General features: G+C 48.5%; 1 long non-coding RNA gene and 1 pseudogene across 1 annotated transcript in view; both read left to right on the top strand.

Annotated features, from left to right (window-relative positions):
* Positions 1–21,804, top strand: part of LOC136827956 (uncharacterized) — a 216,351-nt gene that overhangs the window by 5,644 nt on the left and 188,903 nt on the right. The gene's annotated exons all lie outside the window — the stretch shown is intronic.
* LOC136827585 (uncharacterized) lies at positions 4,670–8,558 on the top strand (annotated as a pseudogene).

Genomic DNA, 21,804 nt, shown 5'->3' with positions numbered 1-21,804 from the left:
CACTCGCACGGGATACGTCTTCTGAGGTATGTCGACGACTGGCTAGTCCTGGCGAGCTCTCACTCGCAGTTGCTACAGGACAGGGATCGTCTCCTCGAGTTTTGCCGGGATCTAGGGATCATGGTAAATCTGGAGAAGTCAGATCTCACCCCCAAGCAGAGGAAGAGGACAAAGTACCTGGGCATGCTGATAGATACGGTGGCAACGGAAGTCTTTCCCTCGGACTCTCGTATCAGCAAGTTCAGGCAGGCAGCACAGTTGTTCCTGTCACGGCAGGAGCAACCAGCTCGGCAATGGCAAGTCGTCATCGGTCACCTGTCGTCTTTGGAGAAACTAGTACCTCACGGGCGTCTTCACCTGCGGTCTCTCCAGTGGAGACTAAAGGAGTATTGGTCCCAGTCCCAAGACCCCCAGTCCTTCCTCATTCCTCTTTCCGAGGAGGTGAGAAAGGACCTTCACTGGTGGTTAGACGACAGGAACCTCTTGATAGGAGTATCCTTGCATACTCCCCCTCCGGACATGCTTCTGTTCTCGGACGCATCGACCGAGGGATGGGGCGCACACCTGGAGGAGTTTCTGACTTCGGGAGTGTGGCACCGAGACGACGAGCACCTTCACATCAACATCCTAGAACTCAAGGCGGCCATACTGGCCCTCCAAGAGTTCCGGGATCGAGTGATGGGACACTCCATGGTACTGATGAGCGACAATACCACGGTAGTGGCATACGTCAACAAGCAGGGGGGACTGGTGTCCCACCAGCTTCACCAGTTGATGCAGGTGCACGAGTGGGCCGTGGCTCACTCGGTAGAGCTGTTAGCCAGGTACATTCCAGGCAAGAGGAATGTCGTGGCAGACAAGCTCAGCCGCCAGAGCCAGGTGGTAGGGACCGAATGGTCCCTCCATCAGGAAGTAGCGGAAAGGCTGTTCGACCTGTGGGGGGCGTCCAGCCATCGATCTGTTCACACCCGGCACAACAGAAAGCTCCAGGTCTTCTGTTCTGTGCTGCGGAGGATGCATTCCAACACCCGTGGGACAATCTCGACGCTTACGCCTTTCCCCCATTCTGTCTGATTCGCTGAGTGATCAGCTGAGTGATGATCACCCCTAATCTCAGAATGACTGGTGGCACCCAAATGGCCCCAGGCCGTTTGGTACCCGGACCTGCTAGCTCTCCTCTCCGAGGCACCGAGACGAGAAAGATCCCCCATGGCCCAACCTTCTGCGTCAACCTCACGCAGAGCAGTTCCACCTGGTAGTGCATTCCCTGTGTCTTCACGGCTGGAGGTTATCCACCATCTCTTGCGAGCGAGAGGCTTTTCGCACCGCGCAGCAGCAGAGATGGCAGGATACCTCAGAAGATCTTCCACAGAGGTATACCAGGGAAAGTGGTCCATCTTCTGTGGTTGGTGTCGTCGAAGGGGTATCTCTCCAGTCGGAGCTACTGTTCAGCAGGTCGCGGACTTCCTCGTCTTCCTTCGCCGAGAGAAGCTTCTCTCCGTTTCAGCTGTAAAAGGCTACCGCACCGCACTCGGCCTAGTCTTACGGCTGAAAGGAGTAGACATCTCCTCCTCCTTCGAGATTTCTCTACTCATGAGAAGCTTCGAATGGTCTTGCCCACCCAGGGACACTCGTCTTAAGGAGCCTGACTCGTTTTGAGGAGCCTGACTCCGTGCACTGCCTTTACGAGAGTCGTCAGACAGGGATCTGACCCTCAAGACCGTCTTCTTGCTTGCCCTGGCATCGGCGAAGAGAGTTGGCGAGCTTCACGGACTTTCCTATGATGTTAAACACTCGAGGGGATGGGGATCAGTTACACTCGATTTCATCCCGGATTTCGTAGCGAAGACTCAGAACCCTTCGGTCCCTGACGCACGGTTCGAGTCCTTCACGATCCCCTCCCTAGAGGACTTTGTAGGTAATGAACCAGACGAGATGCTACTGTGTCCTGTTAGAGTGCTGCGGCGCTATCTGAAGAGGACTCGGCACCTCTGGCCTGAGTGTCGACGACTCTTCGTTAGCACTGGCTCGACCAAGAAAGAAGTGTCCAAGAACACCATCTCTTTCTGGCTTCGTGAGATGATAAGGAGAGCGTACTCTGCTGCAGGAGAAGACGACACCGGTACGCTTCGTCCGAGAGCTCACGAGGTCCGCAGCATTGGTCCATCCCTCTCATTCCGGAAGAATATGTCGGTATCACAGGTGCTGAAGGCGGGTGTGTGGTCCCAACAGACTACCTTCACCTCCTTCTACCTCTGGGATGTTGCACACAAGTCCTTGGACACTTTTTCCTTGGGTCCTGTGGTGGCTGCTCAACAAGTTGTGTAGCTTATCCAGCTCCTCTAACAGGACAGGTTGCATCTCGCCTATGTTGTACGGTTGTGATTGGGAGATTGAATGTTGAGTGACTGGCCTCTCTTCTTTCTCCCCATCCTGGCTCTCTTCCCACGGGCAGGGAGCGGACGTGCCGTTACAAGCTGGACCAGGCGATCGAGGCAGGTAAGCACATAACGGGAGCTCCCATTCTATTTCCGTTCAGGTTAATAGAAGCAACCCCACTCCTTCCTCTTGCAAGGGGAGGAAGGAGACCATGACTATGAGACAAACCCAATGCTTGTATTTGCCTTATTGTCATCTGACATCAAATTCTTCCTAGCCTACTTTGCATGAACTGACGTTTCCTCTTTCATGCAAAGGGACCCAGAAGTCTGACAACTGATCCTGCGTTTTCTTCCAACCCGATCTTTTGTCAGAGGCAGTTTTTTCCCTTTCTCGGTCTCACGACCAGGAAGGGAAGACAAGGTGGTGAACTCCAGTCAGTTCAGAGAGACTTTATCAGATTCCTCCCTCCAATCAGTGAGTCTCCTAATGTAAAGGACCGAGGGTTTGTCAGAAAAATACAATTTACTTTTAAAAATTTTTATTTCTTGTTGGGACATCGCTCTTTCCTAGTGGGATTGTTTCTTATATTGCTTGAGTAATTTATGTCCTTGTGAGTGCTTGATATGGAGCAAATCCACGAGTCATGTAACCCATTGGAGTGTAAGCCAGTTACCATGCGCAAATGCCCTGGTACCGCTGATAAGGCGTGTAGTCATTTTTGCTCCTCTGTGGACGTCAACCCTCATTTCCTTTGCACATCGTGCAGGGGATTTGAGTCTGAACCTGACTCTGTTTGTGAGGAGTGCTGTGACTGGACTCCAGAGCAATAGACAAAGTATTCGTTGATGAGGAGGTACCACAAGAAACTCCCCAAGTCCTCATCTGAGGGTAATGTGCCCCTTATGACACTCTTGGCAAGTAATCCTTTGGACCAAATGCTTTCATTACCCTGATGAAATTTCCATTCCTTGCTACCTCTCCTTTGGGAGAGGTTTCCCCTTCGTCATCTTCTCTTGCCTTGTCAAGAGGAGATTGTCGTTGGGGAACTGGAAGCCTGGACGACCTCCATGCAGTGGCCTCCGTCGCTCAGGGGGAGAGAGTCTCCCTCAGGGCAAATGGAGGTGGACCCCCAACTGAGCAAAGAGGTCTTCCGCGGAACCTTCGTGTACTGCGGAAGCTTCGAGTATGCTGACTTCCAGGAAGGCGAGCTTATCTCAAAGAGCTCGGGTTTCTGTGAAATCTCGAGTCCCTTCAACCAGTCCATGATCTGGTTCAGGCATGCAAGAGAGGCCTTGGTCCAAGCAGGCAGGTGCTTCCCCTCCCCCCAATGCTACTTGCCCGAGTATGCATCCAGGGTCCCGTGAAGTTGTTGCTGACCCATGGGTTGTTGAGGAGGTCCCCTTGCAGCTGTCTTGTTGCCTGGAGGCCTCGACTTCAAAGATGGCTGGAGTACGTCGTGAGGACTGCAGGTTCTCTCCCGAGAGTGCGCCACCGCTCTCCCTGGCCCATGAACACAAATGGGTTTGCTCACCTCTCAAGAGCCTTCGCGTGCGCTCGCGCGAGACTCTGCCCTCTCCTTTGGGACAGCCCCCTTTGAATTTGCGGGACAGGAGGGCTCTCCTAGACCTGTGAAGCCATCTCCAGCATGGGTTGGTGATTGTTTTTGGCCTGCCTCTCCTGTTAGGACCGTGGGTTCTGGCATGACAGGTAAGGGTACTCACTTCCCCTCTCCTATCCCCTTGACTTCCTGGGGTATACCAGGAACCACGAGTCGGGAAAGGTTCTCGGACCTCTCCATCTGTATGCCTAAGTGGTTGAGCAGGGAGCCAGGGATTCTAGTGAGTTTCTCCCACCTGCAGGGAGAGTATCGAGGGAGGACTACAGATCAGAAGGACCCAAGGGTCATCTCCCCTGGGACACAGATTCTCACGAGATACAGAGGACCTTTTCGGATCGTTGCGTTGATTCGTCAACACAATGACCTCGGAGAAGGGACCACGGCAGCATCCATCGATCATCCTTCTCGCCTTGAAGTCTACTGGGGCCCCAAAAAGGAACCCAGAGCTTCTGCAGGCTTGCCTTGGTCCTTGCTTGCTGAGGGTGTATTAGATCAGGTCAACTCTCTTGTCTCTGGGAGGAGAGTTCCCTTGATCAAACCACTTGGCCAAGCTACTTCCCCCGCCTCTGCCTCACCAGGAGAAATATTATGTGCCCTCGACAGGATCCTGTATAATTATTGTTTGAAACTGTTAATTACTGTTTGGGTTTAATTGGATAGTTTGTGTATAAAGGTATTTCTGTTGTTGTGGGTTATTAAGGAAGAGGTGTAAATGACCAGTTATGACTAATTGAGTTTGTATATTACTTGTTGTCGATTGTCAATGATTATTTAAGATGTTCTCTTGGAGAGTGGGGAGTATGGGCAGTTAGTTGAAGTCAAGCCCTGTAGGAGATTATTACCTCTCCACCAAAGTATTGTTGTGTGTCTGTATCCATTATATATATATTATTTTTTAAGTAAAGAAGAAGAGAAAAAACCAAGTCTGTGTTTCTTTGGTGCTTCAAGCTATCTAGGCAGTATGGAGAGTAACTTCGACTTGAAACTGATCCCTGAGTATGATGGCAGAAACGCACAATCTGTTACGGAGTGGCTGGAGAAGTTGGAGTTGGTTTGCAAGCTTCGGAAAGTTGATGACGTGGCCAGTGTGATTCCTCTGCGGCTTTCAGGTGGTGCCTTTGCAGTGTACTTACAGTTATCCACAGCAGATAGGAAGGAGGTTGACAAGGTGAAAGAAGCATTGTTGGCTGCGTTTGCTGTTGATCCCTATGTAGCCTATGAACAGTTTGTCAGTAGGAAGTTGCACAGTGGAGAGGCACCTGATGTCTACTTAGCTGAGCTATGTCGACTCGGATCCCTGTTTGGAGGAATTTCTGAAAAAGCTCTTGCATGTGCTTTTGTAGCTGGACTTCCAGAGAGAGTTCGTCAGCTGTTGAGAGCCGGGTCTCACATGGAGGCCCTCGATCTGGAACAGATTTTGGCTCGGGCACGGGCGGTTCTAAAGGATGACCTTCCCTCTGTTTCAGTGGAAACATGTTTTGGCGCCACAGGAAGCTTCGGTTCTGTGCCAGTAGAAACAACAGTTCAGAAATGTCATGTATGCCTGGGACCAAATCACTTTGCCAGGGACTGTCTTGCTTTCAACCGAGTAAATGGTCGATTTCGGAGAAGGGTAAAGTGTTATCGGTGTGGTGGAATGGGGCACATTGCGTCAGCTTGTCCGGGAAACGAGCAAGGAGAGGAGGTATCAGCGCCAGCCTCCTCTCCCAAACCCACTGAGTAAGGTACTGCCAAGTACTGTTTTGAGTGTAGAGGTCTTCCGTGTTGCATGTTAGTAGACACTGGGTGTTCTCAAAGCATCGCTCATGTTTCATGCTGTAAGGCATGGAACAAGTGCGCAGTTTCAGCATGGTAACTGTGAGTGGGCAAGAATGGGTGTGCTGAAGGAATGGGCGCCAAACACTTGCAGCTCAGTAATGGAGCTACTGCCAGCATTTCTGTGTGTGTAACTACTCTAATGCCACTCGGTTTTAAATTTCTTCTCGGCATGGATGGTGTGAGGGCTCTAGGAGGAGTCACTGTCGATACCCAGGGTGGTGTATGATTTGGAATGGAAGACTCTGTTTTTTCTGCAGCTGCTGATGTGATGGTGGGGGTGGATGAGCGTGATTTTAGTGCAATTTATGATCCTTTGATTAAATGTTGGACAGCTACATGGAAATGGTCTGAAGGCAAGGAGCCTGGCATCTTGAGAATGGAGTAAAGGCATATTCTGTACCTCAGGAGGCAAAGGACCTGTATGAGTCAGAGCTACAAAGATGGGTGAGTGATGGTTGGCTGCTTCCTTATGATGAGAATAAATATGGACCAGCTAAGGGGTTTATTCCCCTCATGGCTGTTGTACAGCAAAATAAAAAGAAGGTGCGGCCTGTACTGGACTTCAGAGAACTGAATACATACATTGATGCATTTACAGCAGACTCGGATGTGTGTTCAGACAAACTACGTGAGTGGCGCAGGCAAGGAGTGAATGTATCTGTAGTGGACTTGGCTAAAGCTTACCTGCAGATAAGAATCCATGAGTCTCTGTGGCCATACCAGACTGTATATTTCAAAGACCAGAGGTTTGCCTGACTCGACTGGGGTTTGGCTTGAATATTGCTCCAATGGTAATGAAGTCTGTTTTAAACTGTGTTCTTCTTCAGGACCCAATTGTAAGAGAAGGAACATCGGCTTATATTGATGACATCTTGGTGAATGAAGATATTGTTAAGGCCAGCCGTGTAGGAGCATCTCAGAAATTTTGGGCCAGTAAGTAAGCCACACCAAAGACTTGCTGAAGGGGCTCGAGCATTGGGCCTGAGAGTTTGGGGGGAGCAGGAGAGTCTTTTTTGGAAGAGGGACAATGACCTGGGCGATGCACCAAGACAATTGACTCGGCGAGCAGTGTTCTCATACTGTGGTAGACTGTTAGGCCATTACCCTGTTTGTGGATGGCTGCGAGTGGCGGTAGCATTCATCAAGAGAAGAGTCAATAAAGTCACTGAAGGATGGGACGACGTCATTAATGATGATCACATCAAAATGTGTTTACAGGAACTTCTGGAGAAGGTTAAAAGGATGACCCTGAGAGAGGACAGTGGAATGTCACCGGTGACAAATTCAAGATCTGGGTGGATGCTGGTTCTCTTGCACTTGGTGTTGCAGTGGAAGTAAATGGTTCCATTGTGGAAGATGCCAGCTGGCTGCGGAAAGACGACTCTTGCCACATCAATATGGCTGAGCTAGATGCAGTCATTAAAGGGTTGAATCTTGCACTGGCTTGGAAGATACAAAGGTGGAATTAATGACTGACTCATCTACTGTGCACAGATGGATTTCAGATGGACTTTTAGGAAAAAGCAGATTGAAGACTAAGGCTGCAAGTGAAATGCTCATCAGAAGAAGACTAGGAATAGTCTTGTCATTGATAGAAGAGTGTGACCTCCAGCTGTCTATTACACTTGTGTCTTCTGCCAAGAATAAAGCTGACAGTTTGACACGTGTACCTCAGCGCTGGCTGAGGGACCTTGGTTCATGTCACCAAGATGCAAAACTTGTGTGTGCTTCTGTTGTCCCTGCCATTAGTGATGGAATTAAGGAGATCCATCATGCTGCCGGTCACCGGGTGTGAGAAGAACTCTCTATTTTGTAAAGAAAGTCCATCCAGGAGTTACCAGGCGGCAAGTACAGGCTGTTGTCAAATGCTGTGAGGCATGCCAGTCAATAGACCCGGCCCCAGTGAAGTGGCAGAAGGGTAGTCTGGAAGTGGATAGAGTGTGGCAGAGAGTTGGTATGGATATTACTCACTATGATGGATGGCAAGTATCTTACTCTCATTGATTGTGGACCATCTCGATTTGCCATCTGGCGTCGGCTCCGTTTTCAGACCAGTGAGAGCATCATCGGACAACTTGAGACAGTGTTCTATGAACGAGGATTTGCCAGAGGAACTGTTAACAGACAATGACACTGCTTTTCTCAGCAAACTATTTGCTGACTTTGCAAAAAAAAAAAGGGTGCGTGCATCTTAATTTTAGATGTGCTTATGTTCCATCAGGAAATGGTATAGCTGAGAGTGCCATCGAACTGTTAAAGTCATTGCTGCAAGGAAAGGCTGTAGCATTGCAGAGGCTGTATATCTGTATAATTTGATGCCTCGTGATGACTGCGACTCAACGACTGCCCTGTCAGTATGCTGTATTCTTACCCTGTGAGGATCCGAGGAGTGGATCCATGCACAGTGAACAAAGTGGCAGTGAGTGGCCCCTACAAAGCAGGTGATGAGGTGCGGGTAAAACCATCCAACATGCGATGCAATATGCAATTTGAAAGAGGCAAGGTTACGTGAGTTTTGTCAGAACAAGCTGTTGAAGTCAATGGAGTTCCACGCCATGTTAGAGATCTTCGTTCGTGTTCTTCACAAGGATTGATATTGAGTGAGGAAACTACTAATGCTGAGGATGAGGAGCTTCTTATACAGCTTCCTGTTCATAAAGATGAGGGGAAGAGGAAGATTCAGGTACTGTTGTTGAGTGCAACGCGATTCCAAGACGTTCAACAAGAGTTAGAAAGCTAGAGTTTGTAATATATGTGAATGTAATTCAGGGGGGAGTGTATAATTATTGTTTGAAACTGTTAATTACTGTTTGGGTTTAATTGGACAGTTTGTGTATAAAGGTATTTCTGTTGTTGTGGGTTATTAAGGAAAAGGTGTAAATGACCAGTTATGACTAATTGATTTTGTATATTACTTGTTGTCGATTGTCAATGATTATTTAAGATGTTCTCTTGGAGAGTGGGGAGTATGGGCAGTAAGTTGAAGTCAAGCCCTGTAGGAGATTATTACCTCTCCACCAAAGTTATTGTTGTGTGTCTGTATCCATTATATATATATTATTTTTGTACATGCAACTTACCCGTCAGATATATACTTAGCTATAGTCTCCGGCGTTCCCGACAGAATTTCAAAACTCAAGCGGCACACGCACAGGTAGGTCAGGTGATCAACCATACCCGCCGCTGGGTGGCGGGAATAGGAACCATTCCGTTTTCTAATCAGATTTTCTCTGTCGCTGGTTCCGGCAACATCTGTTGTTGGTTCCTCCTGCTTTGATTTTCATTTTTCTCGCTTGCTGAGGATCTTTTTGGCCTGATTTTTGGTGACGTATTGGATCTTTGGTTTGGCATACGCTATTGTGGACTGTTTTTGATTTGCTTTTGGATTGTTCATTAAGATGTCTGATTAATGTTTCGCCTGTGTTCCGTGTGTGTGCTAGGCAAGAATGTAAGGTGAGGTTGCCGAAAGCTTCGGTAGACCCTCACACTGTATGTATGAGGTGTAGGGGGAATGATTGTTCTTCGGACAATAGGTGCAAGGAGTGTGAGAATTGTCTGATCAGGAATGGAAGGTTTTGTCTTCTTATCTGAAGAAGCTTGAAAAAGGATAGAGTTAGGAAGGCTTCCTCCAGAAGCTCTAGTAGGTCTCTTTCTGCTGAGCATGATTTTGAAATTAACCCAGTAGACTCTCCTAATCCTTTGGTTTCAGCCCCTTCTCCCTTCATCGAACCTGTGGATTCGTCCTCTGAAATGGCTGCGATGAAAGCGGAACTTCTTCGTGTGAAATCGCAATGCGCCGCTGGATGAAGGAAGGTAAGAGTGACAGTGATATGTGCAGTGTCCCCAGTGTAGTGGAGGGGGTCTGATCGGCTCCGCATTGCTCCTAGGCCTAGACCTCTTCCAAACTCCCAGGACCAGTGGAGGAGGAATGTCGAAAGCCGCAGGGGAGGATGTAGAGCATCCCCAACGATCAGGCGTCCCTTCGGCAGATCCTGTTGTTGCGTCCCAGGCTGCCTTGGATCGCCATAGAAAAGGCATCCTGAAAAAGTGTTTCTCATCTTCTGCTTCTTCTTCTCCGAGACGTGGTTGGAGTTCGGCTGAGGAGTCGCGCCTTTGAAGAGATCTTGGAAGGCTCCTAGAGTAGAGCGTTTGGACTCTAGCCCTGAGCGCTTCCCTGAGGATTCTCCTATTGTCAGGAAGAGAGCTCGTAGATCCCCTCCTCCTCTCCATCAGGGGTGAAGGATTCGACCAAGAAGATTTTGATCGGCCTCCAGGCTCAGTTATCTGCGCTTGTTGGATCTCTTGCTAAGGACTCCTCTTCTCGTAGGAAGGATGACTTTCTTCCTGTCAAGAGTTCCAGGAAGCTCTCTTCTTCAAGCAAGTCGCTCTTCTCCTGCCAAGCTTCCTTCGTCCAGCAAGTTTTCTTCTCCTGGTAGGCCTCTCCTGGTAGGCGCTCTTCTCCGTTAGGCGAACAGGCGCCAGTCTCCCTTGCAGGCGCTCTTCTTCCAGGCGCTCTTCATCGGAGAGAAGCGCCTCTCCTTCAGGCGCACTCCTCACTGTACTTCTCCCTTTGGGCAGGCGCTCGTCGTCGCCTTCTCCAAGCTCCTCCTTCCGGCAGGCGCCCTGCTCTTCTACTCAAGCGCCTCTCGTTTTAGGCCTCCTCTCCTGGAAGGCTCTCATCAGTGGACAGGACCCCTCTCCTGACAGGCGCCAGTCCGGGTCAGGCGCCATTCTCCTGGTAGGCGCTCTTCAGTTGGACAGGAGTGCTTCTCCTTCCAGGCTCTCTTCTCCTGATAGGCGCCCTTCTTCTTCTAAGCCTTCCTCTCCGCCTGCTGCTGGGAGGAAGTTTCAGAAGAGGATTCTCCTAAGGACGCTGGAGTTTCCGATTACAAACGGTTGGCAGCTCTTTTAATTCAGGAGTTTGGAGATTCTCTTTGTCATGCTGCCCTCCTTCTCCGGGATCTTTGTGGGACAGCACCAAGTCAACTAGACCCTCTTTTTGTCAAGATGCGCCCTACGATTTCCATGAGGAAGGCCTTTAAAGGAGTAGGGAGTGGATGCAGTCTAAGAAGGATGCAAGCAAGACTGTTTTCTCTTTCCCTCCTTTGAAACTTTTGGGAAAATCAGGAATGTGGTATGAGACCAAGGAGCCTATGGGGTTGGGGCTCCCCTCTTCTGCTGGCTCAGATTTCTCTAATCTAGTTGACTCTTCCAGGAGACTTTCCCTTTCTTCAGCCAAGGCTTCTTGGGGAATGAGTGAAATGGATCATCTCCTCAAGGGTCTTTTTAGAGTTGTGGAGGTCTTCAACTTCATGGATTGGTCTCTTGGGCTTTGGCCAACAGGACTCTTCCCGAATTTCTGTGTTTGGATGACCTCAGAGTGTTTTGTCTTGCTTGGACAAAGCTGTGAGGGACTGGTTCGATGGAGTCGCTGCCTTATTCGGAGCTGCTATTCTGAAGAAGAGGTCAGTATTCAGCTCTTTCCTCACCAAATCTGTGTCTCCTCTTCAGAGATCCTCTCTTCTGTTTGCTCCTTTTTCTCCTCACCTTTTCCTCAAAACTTGGTGAAGGAGATTTCTCGTTCTTTATCTGAAAAGGCGACACAAGACCTTTTGGCCCAGTCTTCGAAGAGGGTTAGACCTGCCGTCCCTTTCGCCAAGAAGGAGAAGGCTCCCTTTCAGGAGCCCTTTCGAGGTGGTCCTTCGTCCAGACCCTCCTTCAGGAGCAAAAGACCAGAGAGAAGAGGAAGGTCTTCTTCTCGACTCTATCAGAAGGACCAAATGAAGAACAAGTACTCCAGACGACAGTGGGTGCCAGACTGCTACAATTCGCCGAGGTCTGGGCACAGAGAGGGGCGGACGACTGGTCCCTCTCCATTTTAAGAAGAGGCTACCTTATCCCCTTCAGGGAAAGTCCTCCTTTAACATCAACTCCCAGGGAGTTATCCGCCAGCTACAGGGATCCCATCAAGAACCAGGCTTTTTTTCTAGCAGTGGAACAAATGTTAGAAAAGGAAGCAATAGAACCGGTTCAAGACCTCCATTCCCCGGGTTTTACAACCGTCTTTTTCTGGTTCCAAAATCCTCGGGGGTTGGAGACCGGTTCTGGATGTAGCGCCCTGAATTTCTTCATAATCAAGACGAAATTCAAAATGGAGACTACCTCTTCGGTTCTTGCAGCTCTTCGTCCAGGGGATTGGATGGTCTCCCTGGACCTGCAGGATGCTTACTTCCACATTCCCATTCATCCCTCCTCAAGAAAGTTCCTGAGGTTCATGATTCGGGAAAAGTTTTTCAATTCAGGTCCCTGTGCTTCGGTCTTTCCACAGCCCCACAAGTGTTCACGGGCATCTCTAAGGAATGTGGCTCGCTGGCTTCACTTAGAGGGAGTGAGGATTTCAATGTATCTCGACGATTGGCTGATTCGAGCTCAATCAAAGGACAGTTGTCTGGAGTACTTGTCTCGGACCTAAATACCTGACACAGTCCCTTGGACTTCTTAGTAAACCTCAGAAATCCCAGGTTGTTCCTCAGCAGAGCATTGTTTACCTGGGGATTCTGATGGATTCTCGGGGTTTTCTAGCCTTTCCATCCCAAGAAAGAATAGATCGCTGCATAGAAAAGGTGACAGTTTTTCTAAGGAGAAAACATTGTTCAGCGAGGGAGTGGATGAGTTTGCTGGGGACCATTTCCTCGCTGGAACAGTTCGTCTCCTTAGGAAAACTTCATCTGAGACCTCTTCAGTTTTTCCTAAAGGAGAGTTGGGACCAGAAGTCTCAGGACTTAGCAACTTTGTTCCAAATTTCTCACAAGATAAAAGAGGATCTCAACTGGTGGTTAGACCCTCGAAAATTATGCCAAGGACTGTCTCTTCAGTTGCCGAGCCCTACCCTAGTGTTGTTCTCAGACGCCTCGGAGTCGGGATGGGGGCAACACTAGGGTCGAGAGAAGTGTCAGGCACCTGGGAGGAGACCAGGTGAACTGGCACATCAACAAGAAAGAGCTATCAGCCAGTTCATTTGGCTCTCATCAAGTTCGAGTTCTTGTCAAGGGACAAGTAGTCCAAGTGAACTCAGACAACACTACAGCCCTGGCTTATATAAGGAAACAGGGAGGAACACACTCCTTCTCCCTTTACATTGCAGCAAAAACGTTGCTGTTATGGGCTCAGGAGAGGAGGATCAGACTCCTCACCAGATTTGTACAGGAGAGAGGAATGTGAGGGCCGACCTTCTCAGCAGGAAGGATCAGGTCCTTCCCACAGAGTGGACTCTCCATTCAGAAGTCTGCGAAAGACTGTGGAACCTGTGGGGAAGGCCGAATATCGACCTTTTGCAACCCACTGGAATGCAAGGCTTGAAAACTACTGCTCTCCGATATCGGACCCGAGAGCAGTTGCAATAGACAGTCTTCTCCTAGATTGGACAGGATTAGACGGATATGCCTTTCCCCATTCAAGATCCTAGGAGAAGTGGTAAGAAAGTTTGCATCATCGGAAGGCGCGAGACTGACACTGGTAGCTCCGTTTTGGCCAGCTCAAGACTGGTTCACAGAGGTACTGGAATGGATAGTAGATTTTCCAAGATCGCTTCCACACAGGAACGATCTTCTCAAACAGCCCCACTTCAACAGATTCCACAAGAATCTCCCGCTCTCAGTCTAACTGCCTTCAGACTATCGAAGGTCTGGTCAGAGCGAAGGGTTTTTCGCACAAAGCTGCGAAGGCTATTGCAAGAGCCAGGAGATCCTCAACCCTTCGCGTCTACCAGTCGAAGTGGGAGGTCTTTAGAAGATGGTGCAGGACCAATAAGATATCCTCTTCCAGTACCTCTGTGACAAACATTGCTGATTTCTTTATCTTCCTGAGGGAACATTGCAACCTCGCTGTATCCACAATTAAGGGATACAGGAGTATGTTATCTTCGGTTTTCAGACACAGAGATCTGAATATCTCGGAAAACAGAGACCTTCATGACCTTATAAGGTCTTTTGAAACGTCAAAATTCAGGACTTCCCTAACCTCCCAGTTGGAATCTAGACATAGTTTTGAAATTCTTAATGTCTAAAAAATCGAACCTCCTCATCAAGCTTCCTTCAGGGACCTCACCAGGAAGTCACTTTTCCTCTTTGCCCTTGCCTCAGCTAAGAGAATAAGTGAAATACATGCCTTGACGGCAAAGTTGGTTTTAAAGGAGGTTCTGCTATATGCTCCTTTAAACCATTCTTTCTTAGCAAAGAATGAGAATCCTTCTAAACCTTGGCCAAGAACCTTTGAATTAAAGGTCTTTCTTCTGTGACAGGACATGAGTTGGAGAGGACTCTATGCCCTGTCAGGAGCCTTAAATTCTACTTAGAAAAGAAGAAATCTCTGGGAGGATCACTTGAAAAGTCTTTGGTGCTCTGTCAGGAATCCTTCAAGAGCGATCTCAAAGAATGCGCTGTCCTTTTTCATTAAGGACGTCATCAAGGAAGCTCATATCTCATGTGAGGATGAGCACTTTAAGCTCCTTAGAGTGAAAGCACACGAAGTGAGAGCCATTGCTACTTCCTTGGCTTTTCACAAGACGTTGTCTCTCCAGTCTATTTTAGAGGCAACCTATTGGAGGTGTAATTCAACGTTTGCATCTCATTACTTACGAGATATTAGAGTAACGTTATGATAAGTGCTTCTCTCTAGGAGCGTACGTATCTGCGGATTCAGTGCTGGGACAGGGAGCTGAATCCAATCCTATTTAATTTAGTTAATTTAGTTGTTTTTAGGCTTGGTGGTGTGTGTTTTTATGGTTGGTTGAAAGAGGGTGATGGAATTATGCTTCCCTTTTTCAATTCTTATCACTAACAAGGTTAGGATTGGTCAGGTGGTCGGGATTGGTTGTCATGTTCCTTGTAATTTGTATGGACACCTAGCTCTGTCATGTAAGAGGGATAGCCCCATTGATACGATTCAGGTGTAGGCTCGGTCATGTAAGTGGGTCAGCCCCTTTGACACGATCCGCTATAGGCTCGGCCATGTTAGTGGGTCATCCCCATTGGCACGATCCAGAAGGGCTGTCAGTCACAGGTCACATCCTCGCTGAAGCTCCTGAGGCAAGCAGACTCATAGACAGTATCCATGAAGTCTTCTGCCCAATCAGGTAAGAACCATGGTTTTTTGTTTATCCTACAACATATGTTGTTTCCCGTTTTTTTAGTTATTTTCTGTCTCTTGCCCTCCTCCAAGGGTGCCATTCAGCTAAGTATATATCTGACGGGTAAGTTGCATGTACAAAAATGATATTTTTATGATAAAATAAAGTTTTGTACATACTTACCCGGCAGATATATACGATTGATGGCCCGCCCAGCCTCCCCTCAGGAGACAGGTGGAAGAGAAAATCTGATTAGAAAACGGGAATGGTTCCTATTCCCGCCACCCAGCGGCGGGTATGGTTGATCACCTGACCTACCTGTGCGTGTGCCGCGAGTTTTGAAATTCTGTCGGGAACGTCGGAGACTATAGCTAAGTATATATCTGCCGGGTAAGTATGTACAAAACTTTATTTTATCATAAAAATATCATTTTTTAAGTAAAGAAGAAGAGAAAAAACCAAGTCTGTGTTTCTTTGCTGCTTCAATCCACTGCTGAAGAAACAGGTTGACCTGAACTTGGTTCTCCTTGCTGTGAGTCTCTTGTTGCAGCAGCTTGGAGCGGAAGACGTAGTCTTCAACCAACAAGAAGCAGCGATCCTGGAAACCACTGCAATGGCAGACTTCCAGACATTCTCCTGGCTAGACCTGTGGCCCCTCACAGTGTCCAAGATTGCAGCCTCAGGTGGGTCCATTAACCCCGCAGAGGACTCAACTTTCAGGAGACTGTGCCAGTCGTGGGGGAGGTCTATCTCCTACCTGGCCCACCAGATGGCAAACCTGTGGGCCAACTTGCTGTCGAAGAGTAGGGATGCTGTCTTCTCTCAGATCACCAAGCACATTGGCCCGGACTCGGCTTTGGCTCTTCGGAACAGGCTGGTGCTGGATTCTACTTCTCTCTTCTCTCAAGAGGTAGACGCTGCAGTAGGCAAACATAGCGTCGAGGATAATGACCGACTTGTCCACCAGGGAGTGACAAAGGCCTCTGGGTCTTCGAATGTCACTACGGCCCAACCTTCAGGTCTGGCAAGCAGTTCCCCAGGCTCTAAGAAGTCCCAGACTTCGAAGGGCACTCGAGGAATGACCCAGCCCTTTTCTGCCCATGCCAAGAAAGGTGCATAGTCCAATAGGGGGAAAGGAAATAAGGGAAAGAAGGGAGGAAAATGCTAGGGTCAGCGTTCCCCTCCACAAGCTACCACCCGTTGGGGGCTACCTGTCAAGTCATTGGGCAACATGGCAGAGACACAGAGCCAAGACCTGGGTAGAAGCTGTCATTTGGGAGAGCTATCTACAACCCTTTGAGTCTCGACCACCCCTCACCGACTTTCCAGTCCGATTCCAGTCCTTCGTATTCGGCTCACCAAAAGATCTCGTTCTCTGGGAGGAGATTGCAGCGATGTTGAGAGAATGCACTGTAGAAGTCAAGACAGATTGGTCCCCAGGATTTTACAGCCAAAACTTTCTTGTCAAGAAAGAATTGGGGGTGGAGGCCAGTTATCGATCCCTCTCCCTTGAACCTATTCATTTGCCATACTCGGTTCAAGATGGAAACAGTCCGTTCGGTGCTCGCTTCCATCAGGGAGAACGATTCATGCGTATGGTGGACCTGAAGGATGCATATTTTCAAATACCCATTCATCAATCCTCTTGCAAGTACCTTCGCTTTGTCCTCTGGGAGATGGTATTCCAAATCAGGGAACTGTACTTAGTAACAGGCTCTCGACTGCTCCCCAGGTGTTCACGCAAGTGCTCACCCTTGTGTCAGCTTGGGCCCATTCACATGGGATATGTCTGTTGAGGTATCTTGATGATTGGCTAGTCTTGGCAAAGTCTTGTCTGCAGTTACTCCAATACAGGGGTCACTTTCTTTTACCCTGACCTGGGGGTTTGTGGTAAATCTCGAGAAATCTGATCTCAATCCTAAGCAGAGGATAAAGTACCTGGGCATGCTGATAGATATGGCAGCAGCAAGAGTCTACCCCTCAGACTCTCATATAAGCAGGTTCAGGGAAACCGCAAATGTTCCTGTCCCGGCAGGAACATCCAGCATGGCAGTGGCAGGTCATTCTCAGTCACCTGTCATCCTTGGAGAAGCTGGTCCCTCATGGGCTGCATCACCTTCAGTCTCTCGAGTGGAGACTGAAGGAGTTCTGGTCTCCGGCATGGGATCTCCCATCTTTTTGCATCCCCTTCTCGAGGAGTGTGAGACAGGACTTAGCGGGTTCTCAGGCGCTTCGACCGAGGGATGGGCCGCACACCTGGAGGAGTTGCTGATCTCAGGTGTGTGGAACCGAGAGGACAAGCACCTTCACATCAATATTCTGAGCTCAAGGTGGCCTTCCTGGCTCTCCAAGAGTTTCGGGATCGGGTGGTGGAACACTTGGTGGTGTTCATGAGCAACAACACCACAGTAGTGGCATATGTTAACAAACAAGGGGGCCTAGTGTCTTTCGTTACACACATTGACAATCCAGGTGCACAAGTGGGCAGTAACCCATTTTGGAGAGCTGTCAGCCAAATACATTCCAGGCAAGAGGAATGTATTGGCAGACATGCTCAATTGCCAGAGTCAAGTGATAGGGACAGAGTGGTTCCTCCACATGGACTTTGTGGAAAGACTTTTTGATCTTTGGGGGCTCCCATCGATCGACCTGTTTGCCACCCAGCACAACAGGAAGCTCCAGGTGTTTTGCTCCATCGTTCCTGACCCATGGGTGGCAGCAGGGGAAGCTCCTCTCCATCTCAGCCGTTAAGGGCTATAGGGCCACTTTGGGCCTACTCCTCTGCCTGAGGGGTATGGATATCTCCTCCTCGCTGGAGATATCTCTGCTGATGAAGAACTTTGAAAGGTCTTGCTTGAGTGTCGACAACTCTTCATTAGCACTGGCTTGACCAAGAAAGAAGTGTCCAAAAACACTATATCTTTCTGGCTTCGTGAGACAATCAAATGGGCTTACTCCACGTCAAGCGAGGAGAACTCTGGTACATTTTGCTGGAGAGCTTACAAAGTTAGGGGTATTGGTCCGTCCCTCGTGTTCAGGAAGAGTCTGTCGGTTCCTCAGGTTCTGAAGGCAGGGGTGTGGTCACGTCAGACTGCTTTCACCTCCTTCTACCCTCGGGATATTGACCACAAGTCCCTGGACACGTTTTCCTTGGGTCCTGTGGTGGCCACTCAACAAGTTGTGTAGCTTACCTGGCTCCTCTAAGAGGACAGGTAGCATCTCGCCGAAGGAGTACGGTTGTGAATGAGAGAGTGTGTGTTGAGTGACTGGTCCTCTTCCCCTCCCTCATTCCTTCAACATTACCCTCCTCTGCAGGCAGAGGGTAAGTTATCGCACTGTCACAAGCTTGAGTGAGCGTCAATGCAGGCGAGTGATATATAACTGAGCATCCTTTCTTTAATCTCTCAGATATATAGAAGCATTCTTCCCTCTCTCTAGCAAGGGGAGAGGGACAGACAATGTGATCCCATTGCTTATACATGGCCGCATAATTGTCTACGACAAGATTTAACCTTACCTTTCTTCGCGAATGATGTTGCTTTTAACCCATCTATTCAAGAAAGTGCCCAGAAGTCTGACAATTTAACATACAGTTCCTATTATTGCAATACACTCCCTGAACACCTGAATTAGCCCTGGTTACCTATTAGCCCGAACTATATCCCCAACTCATTACCCACTAAGTGGGTAATTAACTGTCAGCGTTACCAATGCTTACAGGAAAATCTTATCAAATAAGTTAACTAGTGTACCGTTGGCAACGCTGCTGCAAGTCCCGGCTGTGTATGGCCGAGATCCTTAATTGCTTCTTGTTCGCCGTGCTGCTAGGACTTGTCCTACATCAGGCAAATTTTTGGTTCTAAGCCCGACCCCCAATTTTCGTTTTTGGATTGGATAACGACTTGGACTGGTTTTCATCACCCTTTCTCTCCTGGATTTTTCTTTTCCCTGGATTTTGGACCTTCTCTCCCGTCTTTAATCTCTCAGATATATAGAAGCATTCTTCCCTCTCTCTAGCAAGGGGAGAGGGACAGACAATGTGATCCCATTGCTTATACATGGCCGCATAATTATCTACGACAAGATTTAACCTTACCTTTCTTCGTGAATGATGTTGCTTTTAACCCATCTATTCAAGAAAGTGCCCAGAAGTCTGACAATTTAACATACAGTTCCTATTATTGCAATACACTCCCTGAACACCTGAATTAGCCCTGGTTACCTACCAGCCCGAACTACATCCCCAACTCATTACCCACTAAGTGGGTAATTAACTGTCAGCGTTACCAATGCTTACAGGAAAATCTTATCAAATAAGTTAACTAGCGTACCGTTGGCAACGCTGCTGCAAGTCACGGCTGTGTATGGCCGAGATCCTTAATTGCTTCTTGTTCGCCGTGCTGCCAGGACTTGTCCTACATCAGGCAAATTTTTGGTTCTAAGCCCGACCCCCAATTTTCGTTTTTGGATTGGATAACGACTTGGACTGGTTTTCATCGCCCATTCTCTCCTGGATTTTTCTTTTCCCTGGATTTTGGACCTTCTCTCCCGTCTTGACTTGGCATGGCTTTGGATTTTGAAATGGATAAACTAGATAAGACACCACCCTTGGACAACACCTCGGCTTCCACCTCTGCTTCTGCCGTGACGACAGAGATCGCTACCGCTGGAGAAACTGCAGCCCATCGTTCGTGCACAGCCTGCAAGAAAAGGATGAGTACCCTAAAAATGAAAGACATTTGTTGTGCATAAATTGCAGGAAAGCACAATGTAACGTCACATTGCGATGTGATGAATGTAGGTCATGGTCAATAGCACAGATGGAAGATTATCTCAAGTATAGGAAATCATTAGCTTCTAAGAGCAAGCGTAAGGATTCAGCGGTAGAGACTCAGGGTTTTGACAAAGAGGCTTTAGAATCGGAATTATTTAGGAAATTAGAAGACAAATTGTCAGCCAGTATGTCTAGTCTGTTTTCCAGTTTCATGTCAAAATTAACAGAAATAAAAGATCAGGACAAAGGTGATAGGGACACAGAATCTAATAGCTCTCTTTCAGCTCCCCTGCCTGTTCCAGAACCAGCCCTAACGGGTGCCAGGGGTCATGGAGAACCGCAAACCTCAAAGGTAGGATCTGCCGGCCCCCCCCCGGCGCGGAGCAGGCAGTGTCAGCAGCAGATTTCCCCTTTCCCCGTGGTAATGTAAGTCCTAAGGTAAAGTCAAATTTAGGCTTGACTCTGACAGTTAGGGATAGGATGGTAGTAGATAGTCAGGAAGATAGGTTGGAGGTGCATTCGGAGTCAGGTGTGATTAAAGTTGTGGCTCCCTTGTTAGATCCAACAGCGGTTCTTTTTCCCGCAGTAGGCTCTCTGCAACAGAAGGTTGCAAAATTGGTAGAGGATGATTCAATTTTGGTTCCTAGCTCTTCTGGTTTGGATAGGTTGGAAAGTATCCCTTCCTCTTCTTCGAAGTTTCCGTTTCCCCCTGGGGACAAACCTTCGTCCCATTCAGAGACTAATTCAGTAGATCAATTGCTGAACATTGCAGAGTATAATGCTGACCTGTTGGGTCTTTCTAAAGGCTACAGATCTTTGGTTAGAAATTGTTTCAATTTTGGTTTTTCTAACATTTTTGAGCATGTTTTGAAAAATCTCCCAGAATTCACAAATGATGCTTTACAAGACTATCAGGGGGGAACAGAATCGGTCCATTTTCTCTCCTTAAAATCTATGGCTTCTTCTGTATCTACAGACACCTTTTCCCCTATGGCTTCAAAATCTTCTTCTATTGCTTTTTCTCAACCTTCTGTTTCGGGTCATTCTTCGGGGAGACTTTCGGTTTCTTCTCTCGCTCATCCGAGCTCTCTACCATTATTGGACTTGCCTTCGGGACAATCTTCCGCAAATCTTAGGACTTCTCATCCTCTGGAGCTAGTCGCTGCGGCAACTGGCAGTGCGGCTGTTCCCGCGTTCAATGTTTCGGCTCTGGTAGTCTCAACAATCACTCCGGTAGCTAGGATTACTGGTAACCTATCATCCGCAAACGCTTCGGGTTCGGTACCCCGCAGTTTTCCATGCGAAACTCCTGTGAGCTCCGGTCCGACTAGTACGTTCTCTACCTGTATGACGTCATCGGCAGGGACTCCGGTAGGTACCCCGAGTGTGGCTTCTTCTTCTCTTCCCTCCTTCAGTACCTTCCTTCTCTACCTTTCCGACAGGTTTCCCTGTTCCTCCAGTTAGGAAGGTTTTTTGTAGGTTTGGGTTCGGTTGCGGGTGAGCAGGGGTTTTTCCCCCCTTGTTCTTGTTCCGCAAATAGCGGAGTGTCTGCTGCTGCTGTTCTTCATCCGCATGCGACTGTTATTCAGTCTAGTTCGGGGGTTGCGGGTGTTGCGGCTTCTCCGTTTTCTGAGGTGGGCGTGGTTCGCCCAGGTGTGGCTGGCTCAAGCGTAGCTCCACCGTTGTTGGAGAGTGCAGGTTTTGCGCAACCCTTCTCGGCTGCCCACAACATGATTGCAACTGATCCCCAGGTGTTCGTCTTGCGCACTCAGGTATTTCGTGTTCCGGGTTGGCTGATCCAGCGTTTTCTAGGTGTCAGCTTGTCTCTGTTCCTGTCTCGACTCGGTCAGACCTTTCCAATAAGGATTTCTCTTGCGAGGAAGAGGATCCGGTACTGGAAGCCTGTTCTCCTTCAGTGAACGAGAACGAGTACAAGCGGATGGTGGACTTCATTCATGCGCTTTATCCACAGTCCAAGGCTCCGGAAAAACCTTGTCAACCTAATCAGGCGATGTTTGAGTCGCTGTTTGCGACAAAACCAGTGGTTGTGCATGCACCAAAGAATCTAGTTTGGTTTGGCCGTGT

Source organism: Macrobrachium rosenbergii, chromosome 42 (assembly GCF_040412425.1).
Source record: "Macrobrachium rosenbergii isolate ZJJX-2024 chromosome 42, ASM4041242v1, whole genome shotgun sequence".
NCBI lineage: Eukaryota > Metazoa > Arthropoda > Malacostraca > Decapoda > Palaemonidae > Macrobrachium > Macrobrachium rosenbergii.
Note: the sequence above shows the minus strand (reverse complement) of the source record. Positions and strands in the feature narration are given on the sequence as shown.